Source organism: Salvelinus sp. IW2-2015, linkage group LG20 (genome assembly GCF_002910315.2).
Source record: "Salvelinus sp. IW2-2015 linkage group LG20, ASM291031v2, whole genome shotgun sequence".
Lineage (NCBI taxonomy): Eukaryota > Metazoa > Chordata > Actinopteri > Salmoniformes > Salmonidae > Salvelinus > Salvelinus sp. IW2-2015.
Genome location: NC_036860.1, coordinates 79,452,431 through 79,464,459, shown reverse-complemented (window position 1 = coordinate 79,464,459; position 12,029 = coordinate 79,452,431). Strand labels below are relative to the sequence as shown.

Here is a 12,029-nt window from a genome sequence, read left to right as displayed (position 1 = left end):
GAGTCCTTTCACAGACACTGCTGGAGATGGATAGCTATTTTGGTGCCCCACAAAACAACAAGCCTCAGTCTGTGTATGTCTATGTAGCTACATGTGACATGTCCTGGGGGAATGTACTTTATATCTCATCATTTGATCCTTTGATATATCCTTTGATATACAGTCTAGATGAAGCATATATCTGAGCAGGGCCATCTCCAGGCATAAGTGACGTAAGCGGTTGCTTAGGGCCCCCGGTACCCACATTTGTTTTGGGGGGGTGGGACTCAGTCGGGGTCTCAAATTACTGTTGAGAGKTAGAATAGTAGAATAACCAAGGTTCAATATTAAAATGTGGTTGTGTATCAGCAGTTTTTCWATTGTTATGTCAGTCACTGACTGTCACTCAATTCACCAGGTCAGCTAACGATTGTTAGATTGGTAAGTTAGTCTAGCCAGCTATCTAAACTTGTAGTAGTCATAATMATGGCCGAATACCGACCAAGCACGCAGGGCATGTGCCCAGTGGCCCTGACCTCCAAGAGGCCCCCATTGATTTTGTTGGTCACTTTCACTCAGATATCATTRACATGTGTARAATTGCATGAAATGTGTTATAAAAATTGTTAAACTTCTCTCCGCGCCATGGCAAAATATGTAGAATTGCAGAAAGCTTGCTTTAAAACTGCACAATTTTATCTACTCACCCTGTCAAAATGTGTTTAATTGTAGGAAATTAACTTTAAAACTTAAATTCAAGAGGGGGGGGCTGTCAAGAGGGGGGCCACTAAAATGCCCACGAGGTGGTGGGGGAGGGGGGGGGCAACCAAATCGCGCTTCAGACCCCCAAAAGGCTCGGGCCGACCCTGTATTTGAGGAGCCTCAACAGGCTCTCCCTATTGAATGATGCATGAGAGTGACTGGGATAAAGGAATCCCCCCCCAGAGAGAGGCAGCATGTGATCTGATCCCTTCCCATGGAGGGTTACCCAGCATCCCTGCTCTTTGATGTACGTAGCAAACTGGTGGCGTGTCTATTGGTCTGTGGAGCTGCCACACCATGGCTCACACTGCCTAGCCTGCTACAGTGTCAGTCAGGGGGCGAGGAGGAGGTGGAGGTTTTAATGCTTAACCTCATCGATATCTCTGTGGACATACACAAGGCCTGGCTCTGGCTGTCCACCCACACWAACCAGGTCTCCGGTTAGCTATAAGCAAGCTGTGGCTGAACACATAAAAAAGYRACATGATATTTGACATCTTAATTGTACAAGAAGCTTACAGACTGAAACCTGAGTAATGCCTCCKTTKTAAGTGGAAGTGAACAGGTAGCAAAGGAGAGGCACCCTTGTCCGTGTCCGTGTTCAACAGGGTAAACGTGGCCATCTCATTCACAAATCCAGTCAAAGGAACACTTTATCTGGTAATCCCCGAAGTTGCCATGACAATGGAGTTTCTCTGACCTCTGTGTGTTGTTGTGTTTCCAGGGCAACGTTTGGGAGCAAGTGTTGCGTGTTCCCTTCATCCTGGAGATGATCAGTGCGGTTCCCTTTGTGATCACTGTGAGTCCAATCAAACGCATGCATTATGGAACATTATGCCTWGTGAGCAATTTGTTCTTTGATCGTGTTGTACAGTAGTTTCAACCCCGTACAGAGAATACATTTCATACAATATATAGGATGTTGCWTGACTGTGCTCAGTAARAYMCTCTRCCCTATGTTGTTGCTGCAAAATGCTCCTTCCCCCACTGGCTATTTTTCCCTTCAATATCTCACCAAACTTACAAAAGATATGGACCTTTGATGAGGCATGATGATGAATAAATGCYGTTAGCACTCACCAAAACACAGACTAAATCTCTTTCTCCTTCAGGTGATTTTGCCCTCCCTCAGAAATCTGTTCATCCCTGTGTTTCTCAACTGCTGGCTGGCCAAACATGCCTTGSAGAACATGATAGTGAGAAAATACATATTTATTGCTCAGTTTATGTCACTCCATCTCTCCATCTCACAACTGTTCTCTCAGGTGTCTCTTTATCTCAWCTCTTCCATTGTTTCTTTCAGATTAAATCTCTGCACCTCTTAAAAACATTGCACTGTTCTCTCTTCCTCTTTATACCACAAGTTTTGACTCCCACTCATTCTTACAGATGTAAGTGCATGTATTCTCTATTATTTTCTTGTATAATACACATCATATTCCTTTTGTCCTTGTCCCTCAATTATCTTTGTTTTCTTCTCTGGTTTTTGGGACATTATGAAGATGCAATGGCTTTGCACTTATCCTCCCCACATCACAACACTATCTTTTTCTTATATATCTCTCGTTCTGCTGGTTCTCCTTCTCCTCTCTCCACCTGGTTCCTCCGCTATCCTTCAGTAACCTCTATTCCTACTCTCCTTCTTCTCCTCTCTCCTGTCTCTCTCCTCATCTCTCTCTCTTCTTCTTCTTTCTCTCTCTTCGCTCTCCTCTTCTCTCTCTCTCTCTCGTCTTTCCTCTTCTCTTCTCTTTTCCTTCCTCTTCTCTTCTTCTTCTCTCTCTCTTTCTCCTCTCTCTTTGTCTCTGTCTCGTCTCTGTCTCTGTCTCTGTCTCTGTCTCTGTCTCTGTCTCTCTCTCTCTCTCTGTCTCTCTCTGTCTCTCTGCTGTGTTTCAGAATGATCTGCCACCGGGCCATCCAGCGTACTCACTCAGCTATGTTCAACCAGGTCCTCATCCTCATCTGCACCCTGGTCTGCTCATGTTCACCTGGTGGGTCACCAACATCATTGCTAGCAATCACTGGGAGGAAGAGGGGGTTTTTCCTCTACTTGAGCCCAATGGCAGGTATAGGAGTGGTGTAGCAGTATTGAGAGGTTGGTAGAGGCTAGCTTTGAGTAATAGCTCAGGCTGATATAGCGTAATATTGGTCCTGGAGGTCTGAAAAGCTTCCTGGATGAGACTGTCTGACCTTATCACTACTGACAGCACAATGTTGATCCAGCCGGCCTTCAGCTCTGAGTAACACACACTAGTCTATACACACAGTGCACAAACACTTTGCGCACACACTGTCGACAGATGTGCATGCCCGCACACACTACGCACGCACGCGCACGCACACGCACGCACGCACGCAGCGCAGAGACGCACGCACGCGCACGCACGCACGCACGCACGCAGCACGCACCGCACGCACGCACACACACACACACACACACACACACACACACACACACACACACACACACACACACACACACACACATGACACACACACACACATGGTCCTCTGGTCTTCATGCTTACTTCCTCCTTCCACCTGTCATCTCTCTCTCCTCCTGTTCACCCTCCCCTCTGACTCACCTCTCAATCCCCATCATAATTGGCTTTCTCCTTAATCGCTTCCTTCTTTACGTCAATCTCTCTTCACTCTCCATACTCATCCTTTCTTTTCTCTTCTTCAACAACTCTCCTTTCACCTGTCCCTCTTCCCCTCCTCCTCCTTTTCCTCCTCCTCCTCTCTTCCTCCTCCACTCACCACCTCTGTCTCATCTCTCATCTCCCACTCCTCCTCCACATCCTCCTCCTCCATCTCCATCCTCCTCTATACCTCTTCCTCCCTCTCCTCCGCTTCTTCCTCCTCCTCACACTCACCTCTCTCTCCACTCCACACCCCTTCCTCAGTTATATGTGGGATCAGCAGATAGAGCGAGCAGGAAAAACCTGACTCTGTTTGACTCGCTCTACTTTGCGTGGTCACCTTCTCTACTGTGGGTTCGGTGATGTCACGCCCCAGATTGGCCTTCTCAGCTGCTAGTGTCATCATGATCTGTGTGGCGCTCATCGTGCTTCCCATACAGGTGAGGCGTATCACAAATGCTGCTGTTGTTGTTGTTTTCATTGTATTTTTATGGATCATAGCGTTGTGCTATTTTCCAGTATTTCTCTGATGTATTCCCGCCTAGGGCTGAGGGGGAATACGACTGACAATAATATTGTACATCAGATATTCAAATTACACAGAGAGAGATAGTGTCTGTTTCAGTGAATCTGTCTATATGTCTAGTCTCAGTCAGCCTATGTTTCTTTCCTCTCCCCATGTCCCATTACTGTCATTTCAGTTGTGATAATAGGAACCTTTTATGTATGTATATTATGTATGTATGTATGTTGTGTGTGTGTGTGTGTGTGTGTGTGTGTGTGTGTGGTGTGTGTGTGTGTGTGTGTGTGTGTGTGTGTGTGTGTGTGTGTGTGTGTGTGTGTGTGTGGTGTGTGTGTGTGTGTGTGTGTGTTGTGTGTGTGTGTGTGTTGTGTGCGTGCGTGTGTTGCGTGCGTGTGTTGCGTGCGTGTGTTGCGTGCGTGTGTTGCGTGCGTGTGTTGCGTGCGTGTGTTGCGTGCATGTGTTTGGTGCGTGCGTGCGTGCGTGCGTGGTGCGTGGCGTGCGGTGCGTGAGCCGTTGTGCTCTGGGGGCATGTTTGAGCAGGACAGGAAATGGCACACAGAGCCATGTAGCCCTCTCACTCCTCTCCCTGTCTTTCATCATAAATACCTGACATTTACTGGCTGCCAACACCTCCTCACCCCCTCTGAGTGTGTGGGTTTCAGCCATGTTTGCTGACAGGGAGAGGAGAGCCTCCAGTTCGCTCCTGCCAAGCCTGTCTGATGCATGGGGATGCCACAGGCAATTAACATGCAGTCAGCCTCCTGGTTCAAATATAACCAACTGTTTATCACTATTATCACTACCTACTGCTGTCTATCAACCCACAACTACTGTCTGTCTATCACTACTCAACCCAACTACTGTCTGTCTATCAATCACACTCTGTGTCTACATACCTCACCCCTCGTCTATACTGCTCACATACTGTATCATACCTCAACCACTACTGTCTGTTATCACTACCTCAACACCTACTGTCTGTATCATACTCAACCACCTCACGTCCGTCACTACCTAACCTACTGTCTGTCCTATCACTACCTCACCCATACTGTTTGTCTATCATACCTCAACCACCTACTGTCCGTCTATCACTACTCAACCCACTATGTCTATCACTACCTCAACCATACTGTCATCACTACCTCAACAAACTACTGTCTGTCTATCACTACCTCAACACCTACTGTTTTCACTTCATATCACTACTCAACCCACCTAGTCTATCTATCACTACCTCACCACTACTATTCTATCTATCACTATCAAAACCACCTACTGTCTATTATCACTATCAAACTACTGTCTGTCTATCATACTACACTGCTATACTCCTAACCCACCTACTGTCTTTCACTATAACCTCAACCCACCTACTGTCTATATATCACTACCTCAAGCCACCTACTGTCTACATATACTACCTCAACCACTACTGTCTATATATCACTACTCAACCCACCTACTGTGTCATCACTATCCACCTATGTTGTCTATACTACTAACCCACCTACTGTCTATCACTACTCAACCCACACTACAGTGTTGTATCACTACCTCAATCCCACCTACTGTCTGTCTATCATCTCAACCCACTACTGTTGTCTTCACTACTCACCACTACTGTTGTCTATCACTGCCTCAAACCAACTACTGTCTGTCAATCACTACTCAACCCTATGTCTGTATCTCATCACTACTTCAACCATACTGTCTGTCTATACCTCACATATGTTGTCTATCACTCTCAACCCACCTACTGTCTGTCTATCACTGCCTCAACCCATATCTGCTTATACGAAGTCTACCTAGCACTACCCAATGTTGTCAAGTTAACAATCAAGATTAGCTGTAACCAAACCCCTACTGTCTGTCTATCACTATTAAACCCATCTACTGTCTGTTATCACTACCTCAACCTCTGTTGTCTCTACTATCACTATTTAATTCACTACCTAACCCACTCTACTGTCTGTCTACACTACTCAAACCACCTACTGTCTTTCACTATTACTACCTCAACACACCTACTGTCTTTCACTCCTCAAACACCTACTGTCTGTCTATACTACCTCAACCATCTACTGTCTGTCAATCACTGCCTCAAACCTACTGTCTATCTATCACTACCTCAACCCACTACTGTCTATTACTACTCAACCATCTACTGTCTGTCTATCACTACCTCAACCCACCTACTGTCTGTCTATCACTACCTAAACCAACTACTGTCTATCTATCACTACCTCAACCCACCTACTGTCTATTACTACTCAACCCACCTACTGTCTGTCTATACAAACCTCAACCACCTACTGTCTGTCTATCACTACCTCAACCACCTACTGTCTTGTCTATCACAACCTCAACCCACCTAGTGTCTGTCTATCACTACTCAACCCACCTACTGTCTGTCTATCACTACCTCACCCACCATACTGTTCTTTCACTATTACTACTCAACACACCTACTGTCTGTCACTATCACTGCCTCAACCCACTACTGTCTGTCACTATCACAGCCTCAAACACCTACTGTGATCTATCACTGCCTCAACCCACCTACTGTCTTTCACTATCACTACTCAACCACCTACTGTCTGTCACTTTCACTGCCTCAAACCACCTACTGTCTTTCAGTATCATGCTCAAACCACTTACTGTCTTTCAGTATCACTGCCTCAAACCACCTACTGTCTGTCACTATCACTACCTCCACCTACTGTCTATCATACCTCAACCAACTACTGTCTGTCTATCACTACCTTCAACCAATACTGTCTGTCTATCACTACCTCAACCACCTACTGTCTTTCACTATCCTACTCAACCACCTACTGTCTATTATCACTGCCTCAACCCATCTACTGTCTGTCTATCCATACCTCACCCACCTACTGTTGTCTATATACCTCAACCATACTGTCTTTCACTATCACTACCTCAACCCACCTACTGTCTATCTATTCACTGCTCAACCATCTACTGTCTGTCTATCTACTCAACCCACTACTGTCTGTCTATCACTACCTCAACCCACCTACTGTCTTTCACTATCACTACCTCAACCCTACTATGTCTGTCTATCACTACCTAACCCACCTACTGTCTTTCACTATCACTACTCAACCACACTACTGTCTATCTATCACTGCTCAACCATCTACTGTCTGTCTATCACTACCTCCACACCTATTGTCTTTCACTATCACTGCCTCAACCCATCTACTGTTGTCCATCACTAATTGACTATATAATTTTATCTCGTAGTTTTGAGCAGCTGGCCTTCCTGTGGATGGAGCGCCAGAAGTCTGGGGGGAACTACAGCCGATACCGGGCCCAGACGGAGAAGCATGTGGTGCTGTGTGTCAGCTGCCTCAAGATAGACCTCCTCATGGACTTCCTCAACGAGTTCTTCGCTCACCCCAGACTGCAGGTCTCTCCAAAAAACATTAACTAGGGCAGGGATGGGCAACTTTGATGSGGGTGGGGGCCAMAAAAAATCTGATCTCATCATGAGGGGCCTCAGTGACTCGCTGGTCTGCGTACCCACATCTATATCCACACATGCAGTCATGCAGTCAGAGCCGACCCTAGCCTTATGGGGGCCGTAAGCAAAATGTTGGTCCCCCCTTTAGCTACCCTCCCCTCTTGACAGCAGAGAAAAAAAAGCWACGTTTTAGAGTTAATTTCCTGCAATTCTACACAGTTTTCCATTGGGAAGATGAGATGTGACTAATGTGTGTGTGCGTGTATTCATGTGTGTGTGCGTGTGTGTACATCTCTGTAATCCTCTCCAGGAGCTGAAGCAGCTGAGGTTAAAACAGGGGATTCAATCAGCATTAGCATAGATCAAACAACATGTTTTATTTTCAGGAGCAGCTGGGTGAGGATGTGTATGTGTCTTCATAATTGACTGAGTGTGTGAGAGAATATTTGTGTGAGACCCTCTCTGCCCTCCCATTAACCCCAGTGTGTGTGTGTGTGTGTGTGCGTGTGTGTGTGTGTGTGTGTGCGTCTATAGGACTACTACGTGGTGATCCTGTGCCCAGCAGAGATGGATGTCCAGGTGCGGAGGGTCCTCCACGTGCCCCTGTGGGCTCAGAGGGTCATCTACCTGCAGGGCTCCGCTCTCAAGGACCAAGACCTCATGAGGGCCAAGTGAGTCCCCTGCATCGGGCCCCCACTCAGGCGCCCCAAATTACAGCCATGCTACAGGGGCCCCAAATCACAGCTATGTTACAGTGAAAGGGAAAGGAAGGGGGATACCTAGTCAGTTGTATAACTGAATGCATTCAACTGAAATGTGTCTTCTGCATTTAACCCAACCCATCTGAATCAGAGAGGTGCGGCGGGTTTCCATAATCAACATCTTTGGCGGCCGGGTAACAGGTTAACTGCCTTGCTCAGGTGGCAGAACGACTGATTTTTACCTTGTCAGCTCGGGGATTCGATCTAGCAACCTTCAGTTACTGGCCCAACGCTCTAAMCACTAGGCTACCTGCCGCCCCTCCAGGGGCCCCAAACCAAAACATGCAACAGGGGCATATCTCATAGGCTATGTTTGACAGTTATCAGGGCAGATAGCAGTACAGTACTCTTTATTTGCTGTTAAATAAAAACAGCAAATAAAATGATTGTATTTTCTCCTCCTTGTCTCTTCTGCTCCCCTGGTAKTAACTCGCAGTGAAGTAGTGTGTGTTTGAAGGACAAATGTATTGTTCTATTGTCCTGTTCCTCCTTTGTTCTCTCTCAAAAACATGACAACAACAACATCCACCCCCTCTCTCTCTCCTCTCATCCTTTCATCTCCTGTTCCTCTCTCCTCCTCCTGCCTCTATCTGACCTGTGTCCTGTCTTGGCCTGACCCCTCCTGCTGCTCTACTAACTGGCTGTAGGATGGACGATGCTGAGGCCTGTTTTATCCTCAGTAACCGATTCGAGGTGGACCGCTTCGCTGCTGTACGTTCCTCAATCTCCTTTTAATACTTATAATCTCCACGCCACCCTCCTTCTTTTCCTGTCCTCCACTCTTCTTTCCCTCCTTCACAGCTTTCTCTCTTTACCTCTACTATATTTTTATAAAAATGTAAATGATCATGYTAAGAACTATTTCACAGCAATTATTTATCTTCTTATTTTACCCTGCCTCCTATTTTCCTCTCTGCATTGCCGTTCTTAACACACTGTTTCACACCTGTGACATAATTACGGGAATTTGAGGGAATTTCACTTTCTGGTGTGGCTATAGGCGGTTAGTTCTGTTGAAAGCTCCGTGTTGAAGCCTAGTTGAAGAGGCTTATCAGGGGGATTATATATAGAGGAGATACAATCTGTGACTGTGGTGGAGCTACTGGTGCTGCTAATGATTTGAGWCTCTTTCTTGCTACTCTATCCCATCCTCCCTTCCTCCCTCTCTTTCTCTCTCTCGCTCTCTTTCTTTCTCTCACTTTCTCCCTCACTCTCTCTTTTTCTCTACCAGGATCACCAGACCATTCTAAGAGCCTGGGCGGTGAAAGACTTTGCCCCAAACTGCCCCCTGTATGTCCAGATCCTCAAACCTGAGAACAAGTTCCACGTCAAGTTTGCAGGTCAGAGCATTGAGTGTGGGATTCGTTGGGATGGCTGAGCGTGTGCATGCATAGTATGCGCATGTGTGTTATACATAATGGGGCCAATGTGTGACATTGGGATAAATATTTTCAAATGGTTTAAAAAAATAAATAATGTAGTTTCACATTTGTACTTAGAGGAATAAAAGGTCATATATGCAACTTGGCCCATAACTCCACCTACACAACAACATAGACCTAGGACTATACCTCCTTTAATAAGCAGGGTTCATACACACATTGGCAAGTCAAATTCAAGGACTTTCGGGGACTTTTTCAAGTACTTAATTGTAATTTTCATGGACCTCAATGTTATACAATTGTATATGTTATATAATTGTACTTATAGGGCCTACTATAGAACCCTCCCTCCCCCCAAAAAGCTAGCAAAAAGTGTCAATAAAGTAGACCATTACCACTAAAAATAATGCATTTTTTTAGGCCTTGCAAATGCATTGATATTCAAATTATTATTACATTATAAAATATGTGAGAATAATGTGGACATTGCCTGACTAAATAAATTGGATGCATGCACACACAATACATCCATGAATAGCGGTAGCATTACAATCTCACCACCGCTTTTTATATACTGACAAAGTAACCAATAACCAGGTTCCTTTTTTAATGGAAGGATTTGTATGTATGGTCAAGTTGAAGAGAACAGTAGATGTTGTCGTCATCATAATAACCGCACATGGTTTTACAGCAACAGAGTAGTGCAATGCAACACCCTTTAATTGAAGCGGCGGGAAACAAACGAAAGTGACCACATCTCTCACAAAAACTGATCAAAAATGAAATCACAGATAATGAATTATGAGGGAGCAAGAGAACTTAGAAATTGTCTACAATAATTACAAGGACTTTTCAAGCACAGAACTGAGGAAATGTCAGATTTTCAAAAACCATCAGAAAACATGAACTCATTACTTTGATGTTTTCTCTGTTAAATCTAAGGAGACCCTGCTGTGAATCAGGCAGACAACAACAGATGATCAACATCAATTCACTAGGGATATTAGATCCAACATGAATCCAGGAACAACTGCCTTCACCGGCATAAGGAATGAGACACCAAAACACATTTTTTTCCAGCACTTGGGCTGTTGCTGCATCGCATGCACGATCACAACAGCTGTTCATCACTTGACTCTCATTCAGAAWATTCCTTCCTGGATCAGATGATGATGTGTGAAAATAAAGCAGCGTAACTAATCAGCTGGACAACCATTGTGCATCCAACAAGTGTTATTCATAATTATTGAAGAACCACGTTAATGACAGTATCAAGGTAATACTCTTTCGGTTAGCAATCACATCATTTGGGATTTGTGTGCCCATGAAAACTGTGTTCACCCCCTGACATAAGGAGACACAAAATGTTATGTAGTTCCACTGCATTTCTGAGATCTCTATACAATAACTGTCCGACAGCCAGATCCAGGATTCTTASAGGGTTCAAGTTCAATGTTTAACTGATTAATGCTTAATATATAATATAACGATATCTTACACTTCCATAAATGCAAGGACAGAAAAGTAAKGTTTTATGTCACACGATTTCGGACAAATCCGTCAAGACACCAACCATGATAAAGGGTTAAACATAAGTTTTAAATCAACTGGTGAATWTTATTGAGTATAGCTGKGATCCCCCTTATATCTTAATGTAATGACTTGAAAAAAATTGACARATTATTATCAATGATTTATCAACAGCTGTAACAAGTTGTCAAGTGTAGGAAATCCTCACTGGTACCCTAGTTTAGAGAAAGACCCATATGTGTCTTTCTCTGTTCCAGCATACTATGAACTGACAGCCATTTCCCCAGAGTTTCTGGTCTGCTTGATTAAGGGCCTGTCTCATTTTCCACCTGARCACCTCCTGTGATTTRTGACAGTCTTTGCAGGTGTATTCTATGCATTTCCTATCAGACAAGATAGTATAWAGCAGTATACCCATTCYATTCTCTCCGGCTCTCCCGTGATGGACAGATTGTGTTGACAGCGTGTCTGGGAGGAGTAATTTTATTAGCATGGACACTTTGCCTCCTGGGAAACAAAGCCTTTTCCTGTTCAGCAAACCGTCATAAAGCACCAATCAAGCAGCACTTGTTAGGAAAAGGAGAGAGAAAGATGAGGAGGCAAAGACTTCACTTTTCGCCTTCACCATCTCGTTCTGTATCTCTCTCAATTCAATTCAGTGGCTTTATTGGGATGGGAAACATGTTTACATGGCCAAAGCAAGTGAAATAAGCAATAAATAAAAGTGAGAAGAAACAAAAACAACATAAACCAAAAAATATCACAATTTAACAGTAAACATTGCACTCACAAAGGTTTAAAAAATATAAAGGCATTTCAAGTGTTATATTATGTACAATGTTTTACCAATTATAGTACGAGTAGTAGGGGAAGATAAATAAACATATAAATATTGGTGGTATTTACAATGTTGTTTGTGCGCCCCTGGTTGCCCTTTTCTCATGACAACGGGCCACAAATCTT

At 44.5% G+C, this 12,029-nt stretch overlaps 1 pseudogene; it reads left to right on the top strand.

Moving 5' to 3' along the window:
- Nucleotides 1-12,029, top strand: part of LOC111980140 (potassium channel subfamily T member 2-like) — a 78,493-nt pseudogene that overhangs the window by 39,503 nt on the left and 26,961 nt on the right.